Here is a 17,673-nt window from a genome sequence, read left to right on the forward strand (position 1 = left end):
TTTCAAAAAGCGCTTCAGTGATTCCAAAGCGCTTTGGAATACTCCAAGGTCATGAAGAAGCAGTCTATAAACGCCAGCCTTTCCTTCCTCGCTACTGAAATCTACAATCTATTTCCACAACTTCCTTTTCCAATATCAGGGCAGGTAGAATGAACACGCAGTTACTCTCCTCTGTTGAGAATCGTCCCATCCCTACCAGCATGTTCTGATTTTAAGGGGCTGCTCTTTCAGTTCCTGGGTTAGCACTGCTGCTTCACAAGGACTTGGGTTCAATTCCAGCCTTGGGTACCTGTCTGTGAGGAGTCTGCACATTCTCCCCGTGTCTGCATGGGTTTCCTCTGGATGCTCCGGTTTCCTCCCACAGTCTGAAAGATGTGCAGGTTAGGCTATGCTAAATTTCCCCTTAGTGTCCAAAAATAAACAGATTAGGTGGATTGGCCATGCTAAATTGCCGCTTAGTGTCCAAAAATAGACAGATTAGGTGGATTGGCCGTGCCAAATTGTTGCTTAGTGTCCAAAGATGTACAGGTTAGGTGGATTGGCCATGCTAAATTGCTGCTTAGTGTCCAAAAATAAACAGGTTATGTGGAATGGCCGTGCTAAATTGTTGCTTAGTGTCCAAAGATGTACAGGTTAGGTGGATTGGCCATGCTAAATTGCCGCTTAGTGTCTTAAGATGTACAGGTTAGGTGGATTGGCCAAGCTAAATTGCCCCTTAGTGTCCAAAGATGTACAGGTTAGGTGGATTGGCTGTGCTAAATTGCCGCTTAGTGTCCAAAGATGTACAGGTTAGGTGGATTGGCCATGCTAAATTGCCGCTTAGTGTCTTAAGATGTACAGGTTAGGTGGATTGGCCAAGCTAAATTGCCCCTTAGTGTCCAAAGATGTACAGGTTAGGTGGATTGGCTGTGCTAAATTGCCGCTTAGTGTCCAAAGATGTACAGGTTAGGTGGATTGGCCATGCTAAATTGCCGCTTAGTGTCTTAAGATGTACAGGTTAGGTGGATTGGCCAAGCTAAATTGCCCCTTAGTGTCCAAAGATGTACAGGTTAGGTGGATTGGCTGTGCTAAATTGCCGCTTAGTGTCCAAAGATGTACAGGTTAGGTGGATTGGCCATGCTAAATTGCCCTTCAGTATCCAAAGATGAACAGGTTAGGTGGATTGGCCATGTTAAATTGTTGCTTAGTGTCCAAAGATGTACAGGTTAGGTGGATTGGCCATGCTAAATTGCCGCTTAGTGTCCAAAAATAAACACATTAGGTGGATTGGCCGTGCTAAATTGTTGCTTAGTGTCCAAAGATGTACAGGTTAGGTGTATTGGCCATGCTAAATTGCCGCTTAGTGTCCAAAAATAAACAGGTTAGGTGGAATGGCCATGCTAAATTGTTGCTTAGTGTCCAAAGATGTACAGGTTAGGTGGATTGGCCATGCTAAATTGCCGCTTAGTGTCCAAAGATGTACAGGTTAGGTGGATTGGCCATGCTAAATTGCCCCTTAGTGTCCAAAGATGTGTAGGTCAGGGGGATTAGTGGCATAAATATGTGGGGTTATAGGGATAGAGCCTGGGTGGAATGCTCTGTTGGAAGTTGTTGCAGACTTGATGGGCCAAATGGCCTCCTGTAGGGATTCTATGTGATTCAGATATGCCAATTCCATGGAAACACCAACCTGAGAACACTCATGGCCAATGGCACATCCACTAGTAATTAGCAAGGACATAAATGTCCCCAGTGGTTTTAACAGAACATTCTAATTACCCCCAAAGCTCATATAAAAGTAGAACATGCTGGAAGTACCTGATGAAAGTATGATGCTGGTACCACCCAGACCAGTTGTCTAATGTCAGCTATAACAGGAATAGCGTGTTCCTATTAAGCCTCTGTCGCCCAATCTCTGGAGCAGTGGGAAGATTATCAGGCAGAATCCCCATTCCCGAGAGCAGTTTCACTGGGATGTGGATGGCATCAGTCTCAGTGGTGATAAACTGTTCACACAGAACTCACTGTTACAGATCACGCGTGAAGGATAGCCACTTGGAGCAGGCTAAAGGAGGCGACGGGAGGGGAGAGGAACGTCAGGGAGAAAAGAAAGGGAGTGCGTAAGTTTCAGTTGTGATGAGATGCTTGTCCGCCCTTCATTCAAGTGCTGAACATTTCCAGTGTCCTCTGAGAGCAAAAATACAGCAAATTTTGAAAATCTGCAGTAAAAAGCGCCGCAGTGGGCCTGGCAACTTGGGTGGGATTTTACAGCCTCGTTTGACCCGAAACGTTAAAATTGAGCCCAAGGTCAACGGACCATTCCATGTTCCACCCCCTCGCCCGCTCTGATTCCCATGGCAGGCGGGGCGGTAAAATTCTGGCCAATATCTGTGGAGAGAGAGAGACTGAGTTAACGGGCAGGACTTCATGGCCTCACTCAGGTGAGACCTGAAATTCCTGCTCTGAGAGCAGCGGAGATTTCCGTTGTCGGAAACTTGCCCACTCTGATTCCGCAGTGGACAAGGTGCTAGAATTCCGACCAACATTTCAGTCAATGATCCTCCATTAGAACTGGGGAACGAAAGGTATTAGAGATGGTTTATGAATAAAGGTAAATTTCCTTCAGTCTAAGGAGACTGTATTTGATGCTCACAACATGGCTTCCCTGACAATGGGTAGACTAGATGCAGACTGGGTGACCATCTTGCTGACACCTCCAATCAGTCCATAAGCATGACCCTAACCTGGCATTTTAATTCTCCATTTCACTCGCATTTTAAACTCTATGGCCTCGATCTCTTGCAGTGCAGCAATGAAGCCCAGTAGAAGCTTGTGGAACAGCTGCACCATCTTTACAGCCTTCTGGACTCAACACTGAATTGAACAATTCCAGGATATAACAACCATCCCCATTTTATTCCTTCAGTTTGTTCTTGCAATGGCAGCCATTCAAAATCCTGCCATTCACATCTCCTCTTTATACATTGTTTGTTTCTTGACTTGTCCCATTTATTTCTCCATTTGGCCTTGCGCATAATGGTTAGCACTGCTGCCTCACAGTGCCAGGGACCTGGGTTCGATTCCTGGCTTGGGTTACTGTCTGTGTGGAGTTTGCACGTTCTCCCCGTGTCTGTGTGGGTTTCCTCCGGGTGATCCGGTCCCCTCCCACGGTCCGGGTTAGGTGGATTGGCCATGCTAAATTACCCCTTAGTGTCAGGGTGACTAGCTAGGGTAAATGCTTGGGGTTACGGGAATAGGGCCTGGGTGGAATTGTGGTCGGTGCAGACTCGATGGGCTGAATGGCCTCCTGAGGATTGTCTGATTTAGTCACTCCTGACTTTCACCCGATCATCACTTTGGTCCTTTCTCCTCCCCTGGCTGGGATTTTCTGACCTTTCATGCCTAAAGCTGCTGCAAGCGAGGATGGAGGATTTGGGGCTTAGCCAAATTTCTGTTGACTGCAGCAGGGCCAAAGAATCCCACTGGTGTGAGCTACCGGAGAATCCCGGCCCGTCTCTGTCTGCTGCATCTTTAACATTCCCCAACTTATCAATCTGAAATGCCAACTCTTTCTCTTTGTCCACAGACCTAATGAGTATGCGCACAAGAAACAATACTTTTCACTGTATGTTAATACATGTGACAATAATGAATCAAATCATACTTGAAAAGGTATGGACCACATAGGGGCAAGAAAATATTAGATTAGAGAAATATCTTTGCCGACACAGACTTGGTGGGACAAAGAGCCTGTTCCTAGAACAAAGAACAAAGAACAACACAGCACGGGAAACAGGCCCTTCGGCCCAACGAGCCCGCGCCGCCGTCCTACTATCTCAGTGACCTATTCATGATTTTAGTCTACGCCTAACGTGCGAGGATCAGGGAGGTCCAATTTAGGGACAATTTAGTACCCAATCAATCAGCCTAAAAGCACATCTTTGGGGGATGTGGGAGGAAACCGGAGCACCCGGAGGAAACCCACGCAACCACGGGGAGAACGTGCAAACTCCCACAGACACAGGCCCAAATCCATGTGTCCGCACAGCAACAGAGATAGTCTCTGAGCTGTCATGTTGCCCTCGAGATGGTCCAGTTTAAGCACACTAACGACATGAAGCAATAGGCAACTCCCGAAGCAACATCCAAGAGCAGCCCACTACAACCTGCCGCCTGCATGCCCCTTGCTGGACTTAAATGCCTGTGGAGACAAAAAAATTCATTATTAAACAGGCAAAGACTAACATTCCTGAGGCAAAACGTATTCCCAAGCCTACAATGTTCAGTAAGGCCTACTATATCCCCCTATATGTAGCCCGCTCATATGGCTGTCTAAGTGACTCTTAAACAACCCTAGCGTGCCTGCTTCCACCACCTTACTCGGCAGTGCATTCCACACCCCCACTACCCTTTGCGTGAAAAACTGCCCTCTAATATTTGTCTTATACCTAGCCCCCCTCACCCTAAGCCCGTGACCCCTCGTTCTATCCATTTCTTGTAGCGGAAAAAGCTTACCACCATTTACTCTATCTATCCCCTTCATAATCTTATAAATCTCTATTAGATCCCCCCTCAGCCGACGTCTCTCAAGGGAAAACAGCCCAAGTTCATTCAATCTTTCCTCGTAAGACAGCCCTTCCATACCAGGCAACATCCTGGTAAATCTCCTCTGCACTCTCTCCAGGATCTCTACATCCTTCCGGTAGTACGGCGACCAGAACTGGACGCAGTACTCCAAGTGAGGCCTAACCAACGTTCTATACAACTGCAACATCAGACTCCTACTCTTATATTCTATACCTCTTCCTATGAAGGCTAACATACCATACGCTTTCCTCATCACATTCTGCACCTGGACCGACACCTTCAGGGACTTGTGCACTTGCACCCCCAGGTCTCTCTGCGTATCTATACTCCGGATAGTTCTACCTTTTATCGTATAACTCCCCTCCACATTATTCCGGCCAAAGTGCATCACCTCGCATTTCTCCGGATTAAATTCCATTTGCCATCTATCTGCCCAATCTACCAGCCTGTCTATGTCCTGTTGCATTGCCAGGCACTGCTCCTCAGTACCCGCCAATCCAACCATCTTGGTGTCATCAGCAAATTTGCTGATCACACCACCTACCCCCTCTTCCAAGTCATTAATATATACCACAAATAGAAGAGGTCCAAGTACCGAGCCCTGCGGCACACCACTGGTGACAGGCCTCCAATTGGAAAAGGAGCCTTCCACTACTACTCGCTGTCTCCTCCTCCCAAGCCAGTTCTCCACCCATCTACATACCTGGCCTTGTATCCCATGAGCCTTCACCTTTTCTATCAGCCTACCATGAGGGACCTTGTCAAACGCCTTACTGAAATCCATATAGACAACATCAACGGCTTGTCCTTCGTCAACCGTTTTTGTCACCTCTTCAAAAAATTCCACTAGATTCGTAAGGCACGACCTCCCTGTAACGAAGCCATGCTGCGTATCCCTGATCAGATTGCAGCGCTCCAGATGTTCATACATCCTATCCTTGAGGATCCTCTCCATTAGCTTGCCTATAACCGAAGTCAAGCTCACCGGCCTATAATTCCTTGGGTTCCTGTGCTGTACTGTTTTTGCTCCTCGACAACTTTCACAATGTTGATGCGGATACATCATAGAAAGCATTCTTTCTGGTTGTGTCACAGCTTGGATATGGCTCCTGCTCTGCCCAAGATGGCAAAGAACTACAAAAGGTCATGAATGTATCCAGTCCATCAGACAAACTGATCTCCCATCCATTGACTCTGTCTACACTTCCCGCTGCCTCGGCAAAACAGCACCATAATTAAGGACTCTATGCACCATGGACATTCTCTCTTCCATCTTCTTCCGTCGGGAAAAGATACAAAAGTTTGAGGTCACGTACCAAACAACTCAAGAACAGCTTCTTCTCTGCTGCTGTCAGACATTTAACTCACATTAAATTGATTTTTCTCTGCACCCTAGCTATGACTGTAACGCTACATTCTGCACTCTCTTTTTTCCTTCTCTATGAGTGGTATGTTTGTCTGTATAGTGTGCAAGAAACAATACTTTTTCATTGCATGTTAATATATGTGCCAATAATAAATCAAATCAAATCATTTCGAGCATTTTTCTTTAAGGACCGAGTTCTCCGTTTTGATTTCAGTTTTTAAAGAGTTGCTATCGTTCTGGACAATTTTTCAAACCTGGCTTTCCAATATTTATTCAGGACCCGTCAGAAAAATCATTTGTCTTGTTGAAGTGACACAACTGGCGTGGCTTCCATCCTGTGCTCGGGATTAGAGTTTGTGGAGTGAACGCAGTGGGTGCTGGACAACATAAAGAGCAAATTATCAGCCTATTCCACACAGCTATCCAGTGCATGACAAAGGGCATAGCTCAGATGGAGAGTTCAAATGAAAACCAAACTACATAAATAAATAAACTTTAACTTTTAATGTACGGTAATCATCAAAATAATCGATTCAGTTTTAGTTTATTTATTTTTCTAAAAGAAAATCTTAACTGTGCAAACATTTAATCCTTTCAATGCTAGTCTTGGATTATCAGAATGGTCTCAGTTGTTGTCAATGTCAGTGAGTGCATCAAGCATTGATATTGTTGCGATGCAGAGGTTAATCCCCTTTTCCTTGCTTCGTAACCTGCTAAAGTGTTTGGGAAGGTGTTAATTATTCTTCAGTAATGTTTAGAGGTTCATCAACAGAAAGACCTGACGCTCACTTTAAGTGAATGATTAACAAGTCATTTATTTAACCAACTGGGAACTTTAACTAAAGAAGGAATATATCAATTAAAGTAATGTTTGACTGGAATGCTGTTCAAATAAATACAAGGATCATTCATTACTAAAAAATAATAACACTAATTTAGTCACTCTCAAAAAAACATATACAGACAGGTTTCGTGCTTTGGAAAAAAAACCTTTGGAGTTCTTCTGTCGATGTCGCTGTTGGTAAACTCTTTTTGATTTAGTACTCTTCTGGTGGATAGATGGAGAATTCTCTTCAGAGATATTTCTTTAGCTGGCAGGGAGCCGCTTTTACCATCTCCAAGTATTGAGAGGTGGCAGCTTTTCAGTTCAACTCCTGAACTGAACTAACTGACTGCAGACAGGCGGGCAGTTGAGTTCCTCTTTATAATCCCGATGACCTGTCAATTTTCTCTACCAGGATTGGTCTGATGTTGTCAACAACAGTAAATTCAAATTTGATATGTTTCTGATGGCTGAGTATCTTCTTTAAACAGGTAGGCTGCCAAAATGCAAAAGCCTGTGAAGCCTGTTACCAAGGCAACCCTGGTGTTTGGTCCTGTTTATGATTGTGTGTGTGTGTGTGTGTGTGTGTGTATGTGTGTGTGAGCATTGTGTGTGTGTATGTGTGCACATGTGTATGTGTGTGTGTGTGTGTGAGCATTGTGTGTGAGCATGTGTGTGAGCACGTGTGTGTGTATATGTGTGCGCATGTGTGTATGTGTGTGTGTGTGTGTGAGTGTGTGTGTGTGTGCGCGTGCATGTGTGTGTGAGTGCGTGTGTGTGTGTGTGCGTGCATGTGTGTGTGAGTGCATGTGTGTGTGTGAGTGAGTGTGTGTGTGTGTGTATGTGTGCGCATGTGTATGTGGAAGATTTACAGCACCAATCTTGTGCAATCACGGACCATCTTGTGTGCATTGACCATCAAGCACCTATCTATTGGAGAGGCGGTGTTGTAGTGGTATTGTTGCTGGACTAGCATTCCAGAGACCTGGTGTTAAGCTCTGGGGATCCAGGTTCGAATCCCACCACGGCAGATGGTGGAATTTGAATTCAATAAAAATCTATAATTAAAAGTCTAATGATGACCATGAAACCATAGCTGACTGCTGCAAAAACTCATCTGGTTCACTAATGTCCTTTTGGGAAGTTACCCTGCCGTCCTTACCTGGTCTGGCCTACATGTGATTCCAGATCCACAGCAATGTGGTTGACTCTTAAAATGCCCTCAGGGATGGGCGATAAATTCTGGCCCAGTCAGCGAAGCCCACATCCCATGAATGAATAAAAAAGGTACAATTTTCCAGCACTTGATCCATAGTCTTGTATTTAGATGTTTCAAGTGCTCATCTAAATACTTTTCAAGTGTTGTAAGGGTTCCTGCCTCTAATCACCCTTTCAGGCAGTGAGCTCAAAATTCCCACCACCCTCTGGGTGAAAATATTTTGCTCACGTCTTCTACAAACCTCCTGCTCTGACCTTAAATCTGTGACCCTTGATTAATGACCCCTCTACTCAAGGGAGAAGTATCTTCCTATCTACCCTACTTATATCCCTCAGAATTTTGTACACCTCAATCAGGTCCTTCCTCAGTCTTCTCTGCTTCAAGGAAAGCAAGCCCCAGTCTAACCAGCCTCTCTTCATAGCTGAAACCCTCCAGCCCAGGCAACATCCTGGTGAACCCCCTCTGCACCCATTCGAGACACATCCTTCCTATAGCCTGGCAATCAGAGTACTCTAGTTATGGCCTAACTTTGTCATATCTGCTCTCTGCCACTCTCAGCTGCGTAAAAGGGGAACAGGATTACTGATTCATTTCAGTATAAAGGTTGACTGGCTGCTCACTCAGGACAGTCGATAAAACATTTCCAGTCTCCAGTCTCTTAGAAAACTACAGTGCAGAAAGGAGACATTTGGCCCATTGAGTCCACACCGACACTCTGAAACAGTACCTAGTGATCTCCCCCTTCCCACCTCCCCCTCCCCCCTACCACTACCCCTCCTCCATCCCCATAATCCTGCCCATTTACCACAGCTTTTCCACTTAACCTACACGTCTTGCAACATTAAGGAGCAATTTAGAGCAAGGCCAATCCAGCTCTTTGAAATATAGGAGGAAACCTGAGCACCTGGAGGAAATCCACGCAAACATGGGGAAAGTTTACGGACTGCACATAGACTGTCACCCCAAGGTCAGAATCAAACCAGGGTCCCTGGTGCTGTGAGGCAACAGTACTAACCACCCCGTGCCACCCCACAGTGAAGTGGGTTAATATTGGAAACTCCCTTCTGGGGAAAAATGGTTCCATCGTCCTTGGGACTCCGTACTCAGTTGCTGCAAGATGGGTAACATCTTGGGGGCAGGAGATGAAACTGCCCTGTCGATCATTGACTGGCACAGGAAGGGCAGGAAGGCAAAAAAGTCCATTTGAAAATGAAGATTACCGCTCAAAGTCCTGACAGTAAATCAATGTTGGGCTGGTTCTGCTGGGCGGCACAATCCCTGATGAGGTGTTGTAACTTCCCCTCAGTCAGAGAATCTCCAGCCCTCATTGAGCTGTCTCTCACCCAGTGAAAACCATTCAGAACAAAGACAAATGGTTAATGATGAAGTTAAAAGAAAATTTGGAGATTCAACCCTGTAAATTATTGCCTATTCATCATTTTTGATTAGATTTGATTTATTATTGGTATACAGTGAAAAGTATTGTTTCTTGTGTGCTATTCAGACAAAGCATACCGTTCATAGGGAAGGAAAGGAGATAGTGCAGAATGTAGTTACAGTCATAGCTAGGGTGTAGAGAAAGATCAACTTAGTGCGAGGTAGGTCCATTCAGAAGTCTGATGTCAGCAGGGAAGAAGCTGTTCTGAGTCGGTTAGTACATGACCTCAGACTTTTGTATCTTTTTCCCAACAGAAGAATATGGAAGAGAGAATGCCTGGGATGCGTGGGGTCTTTAATTATGCTGACGGCTTTGCTGAGGCAGCTGGAAGTATAGGCAGAGGCAATGAATGGAAGGCTGGCTTGCATGATGGATTGGGCTACGTTCACGACCTTAATCTGCATGCCTCTGTACGGACACCCACAATCCGCTGTCTATTATACACATCAGACCCATACCCATAGAGGGGGAGCTTTCCTGTCCTGCCTGCCACAGGAGTTGTAGCGGGTGAGGGTGGAGGGAGTGGACCATGCAAAAGTCTGCTGACCGCAGGCTGGATTGATTGACAGGTCAGGTTTTGGGATGAGCACATTTGGAGAATCCTACCCATAGAGTCTTTACAGCACAGATGGAGGCCATTCGGTCCCTGGCATCCACTCAGGGCAATCCAATCCCATTCAAAAATCCCTTTTTCTGTCACCACATTCCCCTCCCTCCTCCACTCAGTTACAACTTGTGAAGTTTATTTGAAAAATTGCTAGCAAATTGGCTAAAAACTGTTGTGAAACTTCTGCGCTGTTTCTAGTGGCTGGCAGTGTTTGTTGGGAAGGGTATCCAGCAAGTTACAGAAACATTCCCACACGTTTAATTATTCAGACATATTGGGACGTTCCATATTTCAACTTCATTACCTGTCCTTCATCAACACTGGTATGGATGTGAAATGATTTATGGAGCTTTTCCATACACTCAACAGAATATCAGAAGGCGTAAAGCCCAGAAAATGGGAGAGATTTATTTTCGTGCCATTTTTTAATAAGGCATCAAGCATGGAAACATCTGGCACTTGATGGTATGCACAGGTCATTAATGCAAAGTTTGCTGTCACTCATTTTTATTGATACGTTGAATTAATGTCTCCATTGTAAATCGGTGTGCTTCACTTTTACCAATTACATTTCATCCAAACAATTCGTGGAAAATTATGAATCAAACATAAACAAACATTTAATTGGTTACAAGTTGGTGAAAAGTTGGCACCTGGTTCCTGACTGTACCTCGGTCAGATGGGAATCAGTTGGTGCAGAAACTAAGAGAAGAGAGTTGTGACATTGTCTTCATAATGAGGGTCATGGAAGTGATAGACACCAAAGAGGACAAGAGCAATGGAGTATGGTGAAGTCCTCAATGGAGGAGAAGGTAGCTGAGGAGTATGGAGAAAAAACACTTCAGATAACTCCTCAGAGGTGATCCTTCACCAGATTCCCTTTAGAAACAAACCTATCGCTACCCCTAATAGTACAAATTGTGACACTACTGTGCCTTTAAGAAATGTATTTTTTAAATCATGTTCTCTGCAGCTGTAAGCAGCTTTTTTTTCATTGTGGCACCAGTTGCCTGATTGGATGTCCTTTTTATTGCTGCTTAAATGGTTTAAATGGGGTTTTGTTTATTTTATATCTGGGCCTAATGCACTTTCTGGGATTTTACAACCTTCTTGAAGTGGTGTGGGGAGATTGATTCACAGGTCAGGTGGGGCAGTTTTTTTTTTCTGTCACAAAAATGCTTATTTTCAGTTTTGGCTGCTGGCTCGTTCAAAGGTGTGTGGAATCCAGGCTGACAAGAGTGTTTCTGTGTGACTCCCCGGTATTAGAAATTCTGCTGGCTAATTTGAAAGCAATCTTTCTTATTTTGCTGGGGTGAGAAGTTGGTGGCTTGCTAGCTAGAGACAAGCAGTGGCTCTATCTTTACCATGAGGTGGGTTGGGAGCTACAGAGCTAGGAAGTCAGAATTCAATTCTCTATCCAAAGCACTGATTCACAGCAGGTATTGCTGAGCTGCAAAAACACGAGAACATTCTCATTTTTCTGTGCTAAACCTGTGGCAGGTGTATGTTTACAAGGGGGTTTGTTGTACTGGGAAAGTGCATTTAGTTGATACAATATCATGGTTGTTTATTTTTCTTGTTCATAATTGGTAAAAACTACTGTTAATTGCCTTTCTATGTGCTAACTGTAATCTTAAATAAACTTTATTTGATAAAAGCTCCCTAGTGTGTCCTTTGAATCATACTCAAAATGCTCACCCTAGCCAAATTCAAAGTGCAAACCATTTGGTCTAGGCTGATTTCATAAAATACCTTGGAGCTTCTGACATGGATTATAACACAGTCAACCTCACGATATACGCAGCTAAGGCTTCCTAAGTAGACTGGAGATCATTACCTCAATTAGAGAGCTCGTACTCTGAGAAGTCCACCTCATGGGTCTCACTGAGGTCATTACACCGCCCTGACTTATAGGTGAGGTCCACACTGTCATAAAGATGTTGCGGGCTGTGATGAAAGTACAGATGCGGAGGTGGGGGTTGGGGTGGGGGGGGGGGGAAACATCAGGCTGGTGAGCGCATAGTGAGGGCTAGATATTGAGTCAAGCTTCCATCATGACCTGGATATCAATGTAATCATCTCCCAACCATTATGGATGGCCAGAGCCTTGTTTGTGAGTGAACGGATATTCTGGAGGGAAACGTGGAGAGAGAAATTAATAATCTGGAGCTAAGAAGGTCAGCCTTAAATTGAATTCACTCATAAGCCTTGAATTCCCAAACATCTAACAGACAATGAAACAGTGAATGCAATGGAACATTAAGATGTTTTGAAATAATTTATTAAAAATAGTTCTCGCTCATTATTATGAGAAGCTTATTGTTCAAAATCACACCTGAAAATTTCTATGAAATAATCAGAATTGTATTCCAATGTCTGATAATGAATTTATCCATGTTCCAGAACCAGATATTCTAATGCCCTAGTCTGCACAAGGGTCACGTGGACTTGAAACATTCATTCAGGTTCTCTGTCTCCACAGATGCTGCCAGACCTGCTGAGTTTTTCCAGCATTTTCTGTTTTCATTTCTGATATCCATGCTGGACATAAATGTGATCGAGTTTAGGATAGGTTTAGATAAGATAGACAAAGAAAAACTGTTCCTCTGAGTTCATAGCAAAAGAATCCAGGAAAACAGAGATAAGATTTTGGATAAAAAAAATACAGGGGGATATGAGGAGTGACTTTTTCCTTTACACAGAGGGTATGATGTCCAGAATTCACTGTCTCTGAGTTGGAGGAAAAGGAGACGATCCAAGGTTTCAAAAGGAAATTGGATGGACATTTGATGGAAATAAACTGGCAGGTCTATTTAGATGGAGCAGGGAATGGGATTGCTATACAGAGAATATCATCAATGCAATGGGCTGAATGGCCTCAAACAGCAGTTGTTTGGATTCTGATGCATGCAGATGAGTGATTCATTCACATCTGCCAATGCTTAGAACATTTGGTAGCATAGAACTGAAAGAGGATACATGTTGAAGTTTTGCACCTTGCACTCATCAGGCCATTCGCAAGAATACCAGATGTAAAGGGAAGAATAATTTATTCTTTGTGATAAGAGTTTAAACAGGCTCTAGGACAGAATGACTTCATGATAGGAGCTCCTTACAGACAGAGAGAACCTATACACATGTTGTGCCTGTTTCACCAGAACAAAATAGGTGGTAGCCATTCTCTGGATCATTCTCCTGGGCAATGCATTGACCAATCAGAGTCCACCTACCTAGTTTGAATTTAACCAAAGCTTCGCAGATAATTGTCAGTCATCAGTTAACTGGTGCATTTTTCATGGCAATGCCTCTACCAATCAGGGTCCACTTGCCAACACATCAGCACTTTCTTCTCACAAAGTATCAATTGCTTTTCCCTTTACATCAGCTATTCTTGAGAGTGACCTGATGAATACAAGATGCAAAACTTCAACATATCTTTTTTCATCGATACTTAAAAACCTTGTTACCCAGTTATTTGTGGAATTAAAGAAGTCACACAAAATTTTTAGGCTTTTGGATCCATTTTGGGATTACCTAACCATCATGAGTTAATGAATCTCATCTTCTCTGCTGTTTTTAAATCTTGGTGGAGTTCCATGTTACAGACCATAATCTTTTGTCCCTGTTCTTCAGCTAATTAAAATAATTGGTATAATTCTGAGATCAAGGTATATTTAACTACATTAATGCAGCAATCATTTGAGATCATCCCCTTACTGTATAACCTTATATAATCAGCTCCCTCATCTGGGAAGAGACTGCAAAATCCACAAAGACTTTTTATCCATCTAATCCATTAACATCAACATAATAAAGATGTCCATGGTTTACTAATCCTTAAATACTAGAGGGAACCATTAGCATTCCGTTCACAGGGGGATTTGAAAATCCAATGGTGCATTGCTGCTTAACAGCTAATACATATCTTCCACACTTGCATCAAGATGTTCAACAATTCAGTGCTGTGGTGGGCAGCTTGCAACCCAGGGGCCATATTCAGCCCATCTGCACTCTGAGTGCGGCCCTTGAGACATTTCGTTGACCGTTACAGGTTGCCACATTTCCATCTGTGTAGTTTTTTTTCCTACTGGTATGACTGAAATGATATGCGTAAGGAAAGGCGAGGTGCACGCTGATTTCTCACAACATTGACTGTGAGAGCCATGCGCTCCCTCTGTGTCCAATATTTCTCTTGTTTTCACTACTTGAAGTTGATGACTGTTCTGTTAACCTATGAATGATTAAGCACTTTCTATAACTTCATACAACCAAAGAATCCCCTACAGTGTAGACAGAGACCATTCAGCCCATCAAGTTGGCACTGACTCTCCAACAGAGTATCTTACCCAGGCCCTCACCCCCAAACCCCACATATTCACTCTGCCAATCCTCCTAACCGACACACAAAGGGGCAATTTGGCATGGCCAATTCACCCAACCTGCACATCTTTGGGCTGTGGGTGGAAATCAGAGCACCTGGAGGAAACCCACACAGGCACAGGGAGAACGTGCAGTCTCTGCACAGTCACCCAAGACCTGAACCAAACTCAGGTCCCTGGTGCTGTGAGGCAGCAGTGCTAACCATTGTGCCACCATGCTGCCCGTAACTTGTTATGAAATATTCAGAATCTATTCAAACAAATTCATGGGATCATGCTCAATGAATAAGCCTGATTTCAATCTTGCGGCCCACTGAGATAAAGGAGGGCCACTTATGTGGCCCACTCACTAGCCTAGATTGTCCATCACTGGTTTATTGGCAGTGATTGCTACTGACATCTAGTGGCTGGAAGGCATTGCCTTCATTCTCATCGATTTGCAACATAATCTGTTATGAGTTAATGCTCTGTAAGATTGATGTTTCCTCACCAATATAATGAAGGTAAATGCAATAACTTCTCCATATAAACTTAGAGCAATATACTGCAACAGGCAAAGCAGCAGAAATTAGCTGCTGCATCATGGGATGAGATATGACTTCATTGTAAGAAGTCTCACAACACCAGGTAAAAGTCCAACAAGTTTATTTGGAATCACGAGCTTTCAGAGTGCTGCTCCTTCATCGGGTGAGTGGATAGGTAGGTTTCACAAACACGGCATGAACGGATGAGCAGACACCACGCAACAAGCATCAGTTATGAGGTTATGAAGTGTGAGGTAATTCACTTTGGTAGGAATAACAGGTGTGTCAAGTATAGGGCTAACGGGAGGACTTTGAATAGTGTGGATGAGCAGAGGGATCTAGGTGTATGTGTACATAGATCCCTGAAAGTTGGGAGTCAAGTAGATAAGGTTGTTAAGAAGGCATACGGTGTCTTGGCGTTTATTGGTAGGGGGATTGAATTTAGGAGTCGCAGCGTCATGTTGCAACTGTACACAACTCTGGTGCGGCCGCACTTGGAGTACTGTGTGCAGTTCTGGTCCCCTCATTATAGGAAGGATGTGGAGGCTTTGGAGAGGGTGCAGAGGAGGTTTACCAGGATGTTGCCTGGTATGGAGGGGAGGTCCTATGAGGAGAGGCTGAGGGATTTGGGGTTGTTTTCGCTGGAAAGAAGGCGGCTAAGAGGGGATCTTATTGAAACATATAAGATGATTAGAGGTTTAGATAGGGTGGATAGTAATAGCCTTTTTCCTCTGATGGAGAAATCTAGCACGAGGGGGCACGGCTTTAAATTAAGGGGTGGTAGTTATAGGACGGATGTCAGGGGTAGGTTCTTTACCCAGAGGGTGGTGAGGGATTGGAATGCCCTGCCTGCTGCAGTTGTAAATGCGCCTAGTTTGGGGGCGTTTAAGAGATCCGTGGATAGGTTTATGGACGAGAAGGGATTGGTTTAGGTTAGTGGGTCATTGTTCTGTAACTGGTCGGCGCAACATCGTGGGCCGAAGGGCCTGTTCTGCGCTGTAATGTTCTATGTTCTATGTTCTATGTTCTAGTAGGAGTGTTCCCTTCCACAGTCGGGGGATAGTTCAGCAGTCTTCGGATTAGCGATCTCCAAGGCGGCCTTCAAGACACATGACAATGCAGAGTCAATGAGCAGAAGCGGATAGCCAAGTTCCGGTGCACGAGGACGGCCTCAATTGCGATCTTGGGTTCATGTCACACTACGTGTAACCCCCATCATTTGTCCTGGGCTTACAAAATCCCACTAAATGTCCTGGTTTGAGATAATTCATACCTCTCTAACCTGTCTGTACCTGTAAAGATTTGATTTACCCGAAAAGACTCACATTCCAACCTTTACCTTGCAGTCGTGTCTCTGTCTATATATGCCGTGTTTGTGAAACCCAACTCCCCACTCACCTGCTGCTGGGATTCTCCGGTGCCGCTGTAGGGAATGGAGTTTTGGCTGAGCTCCAAATTCTCCATTCTCGCTTGCGGCAGGAAGGGTACGGACGAGATCGGAGAATCCCACCCCGTAATACCACTGCCACAATGCACTGTCACACATAGCGAGCAAATGGGGTGCACGCAAAGATGCCCATCACAAGCTTGTCATTAGTAAGTGAAGAATTGGGTTCACAAACAGGGCATATAGAGGCACAGACTCAATTTACAACGTATGATTGGAATGCGAGTCTTAACTGGTAATCAGGTCTTTATAGGTGCAGACGATGCTGGTGGAGTGAGGGTTAAGCACAAGTTAGAGAGGTATTAATTGTCTCAAGCCAGGACAGTTAACTGTGTCTACATATGTGCTCTGAAAGCTCATGATTCCAAATAAACCTGTTGGATTTTAACCTGGTGTTGTGAGACTACTTACCATGACCACCCCTGTCCAGTGCTGGCATCTCCACATGTGAATTCATGACCAAGATCCCAGAAAATAAAGAGACAATGTTCAGGAATGAGCCTAAAGTGTCAACGTCAGCAGCTCATTGCAGATGGAAAAGCCTCAGATATGAATAAAATCCTAGGGCCCTCCCTGTTAACCTGCCTCAGTTCTACCCCGGGACCAGGATGCAGTTTCTCACTCAGCCACATGGAAGCCATTGCAAAAGTTTTAAATAAATGTGGACAAAAAAAAGTTAGTGGACGTGTGTCCAATTTGAGTGATTGATCAGCTGGTGTGTCATGTCGGCTTGAGGCTGAAGGTAAAGCCTTTGGAAATGTCAGTGTGTGTGGGAGAGGCAATAGAAGAATGTTGCAGTGTTCTCCATAATCCTTCCCCATAACGCATCCCACATTAAAGGATTCTTCTCTTGCTTTGATGAGCAAATTCATTAACTCTGTAGTCAGTAAAAGCTTATGAGATTCTGGTCTACAGCACACTGTCAGTTCCAAATGTTGCTCCTCAAGATTCTAACATTAAATAATTTGCCAACCATTTTACGAATTAAGTTGACATGTCATCTTAAGCATTCATGCATTTGAAGGGAGGACCACAACACAAGGCAATGCAATTGTTCTACAATCTGATCTCCCCATTTGCAGTTTCTATTGCTACCCTTGCAGCAATCAAATACCTCGTCATACATCCATGTTCATATCTGATTTGATTTGATTTGATTTATTTTTGTCACATGTATTAACATACTGTGAAATGTATTGTTCCTTGCACGCTATACAGACAAAGTATACCGTTCATAGAGAAGGAAAGGAGAGAGTGCAGTCTATATTGGCCGTCTATATTGGCTAAAAAAACATTAGTGCTGT

This window comes from Carcharhinus amblyrhynchos, chromosome 21, assembly GCF_965287045.1.
Source record: "Carcharhinus amblyrhynchos chromosome 21, sCarAmb.v2.hapA, whole genome shotgun sequence".
NCBI classification, from domain to species: Eukaryota; Metazoa; Chordata; class Chondrichthyes; order Carcharhiniformes; family Carcharhinidae; genus Carcharhinus; species Carcharhinus amblyrhynchos.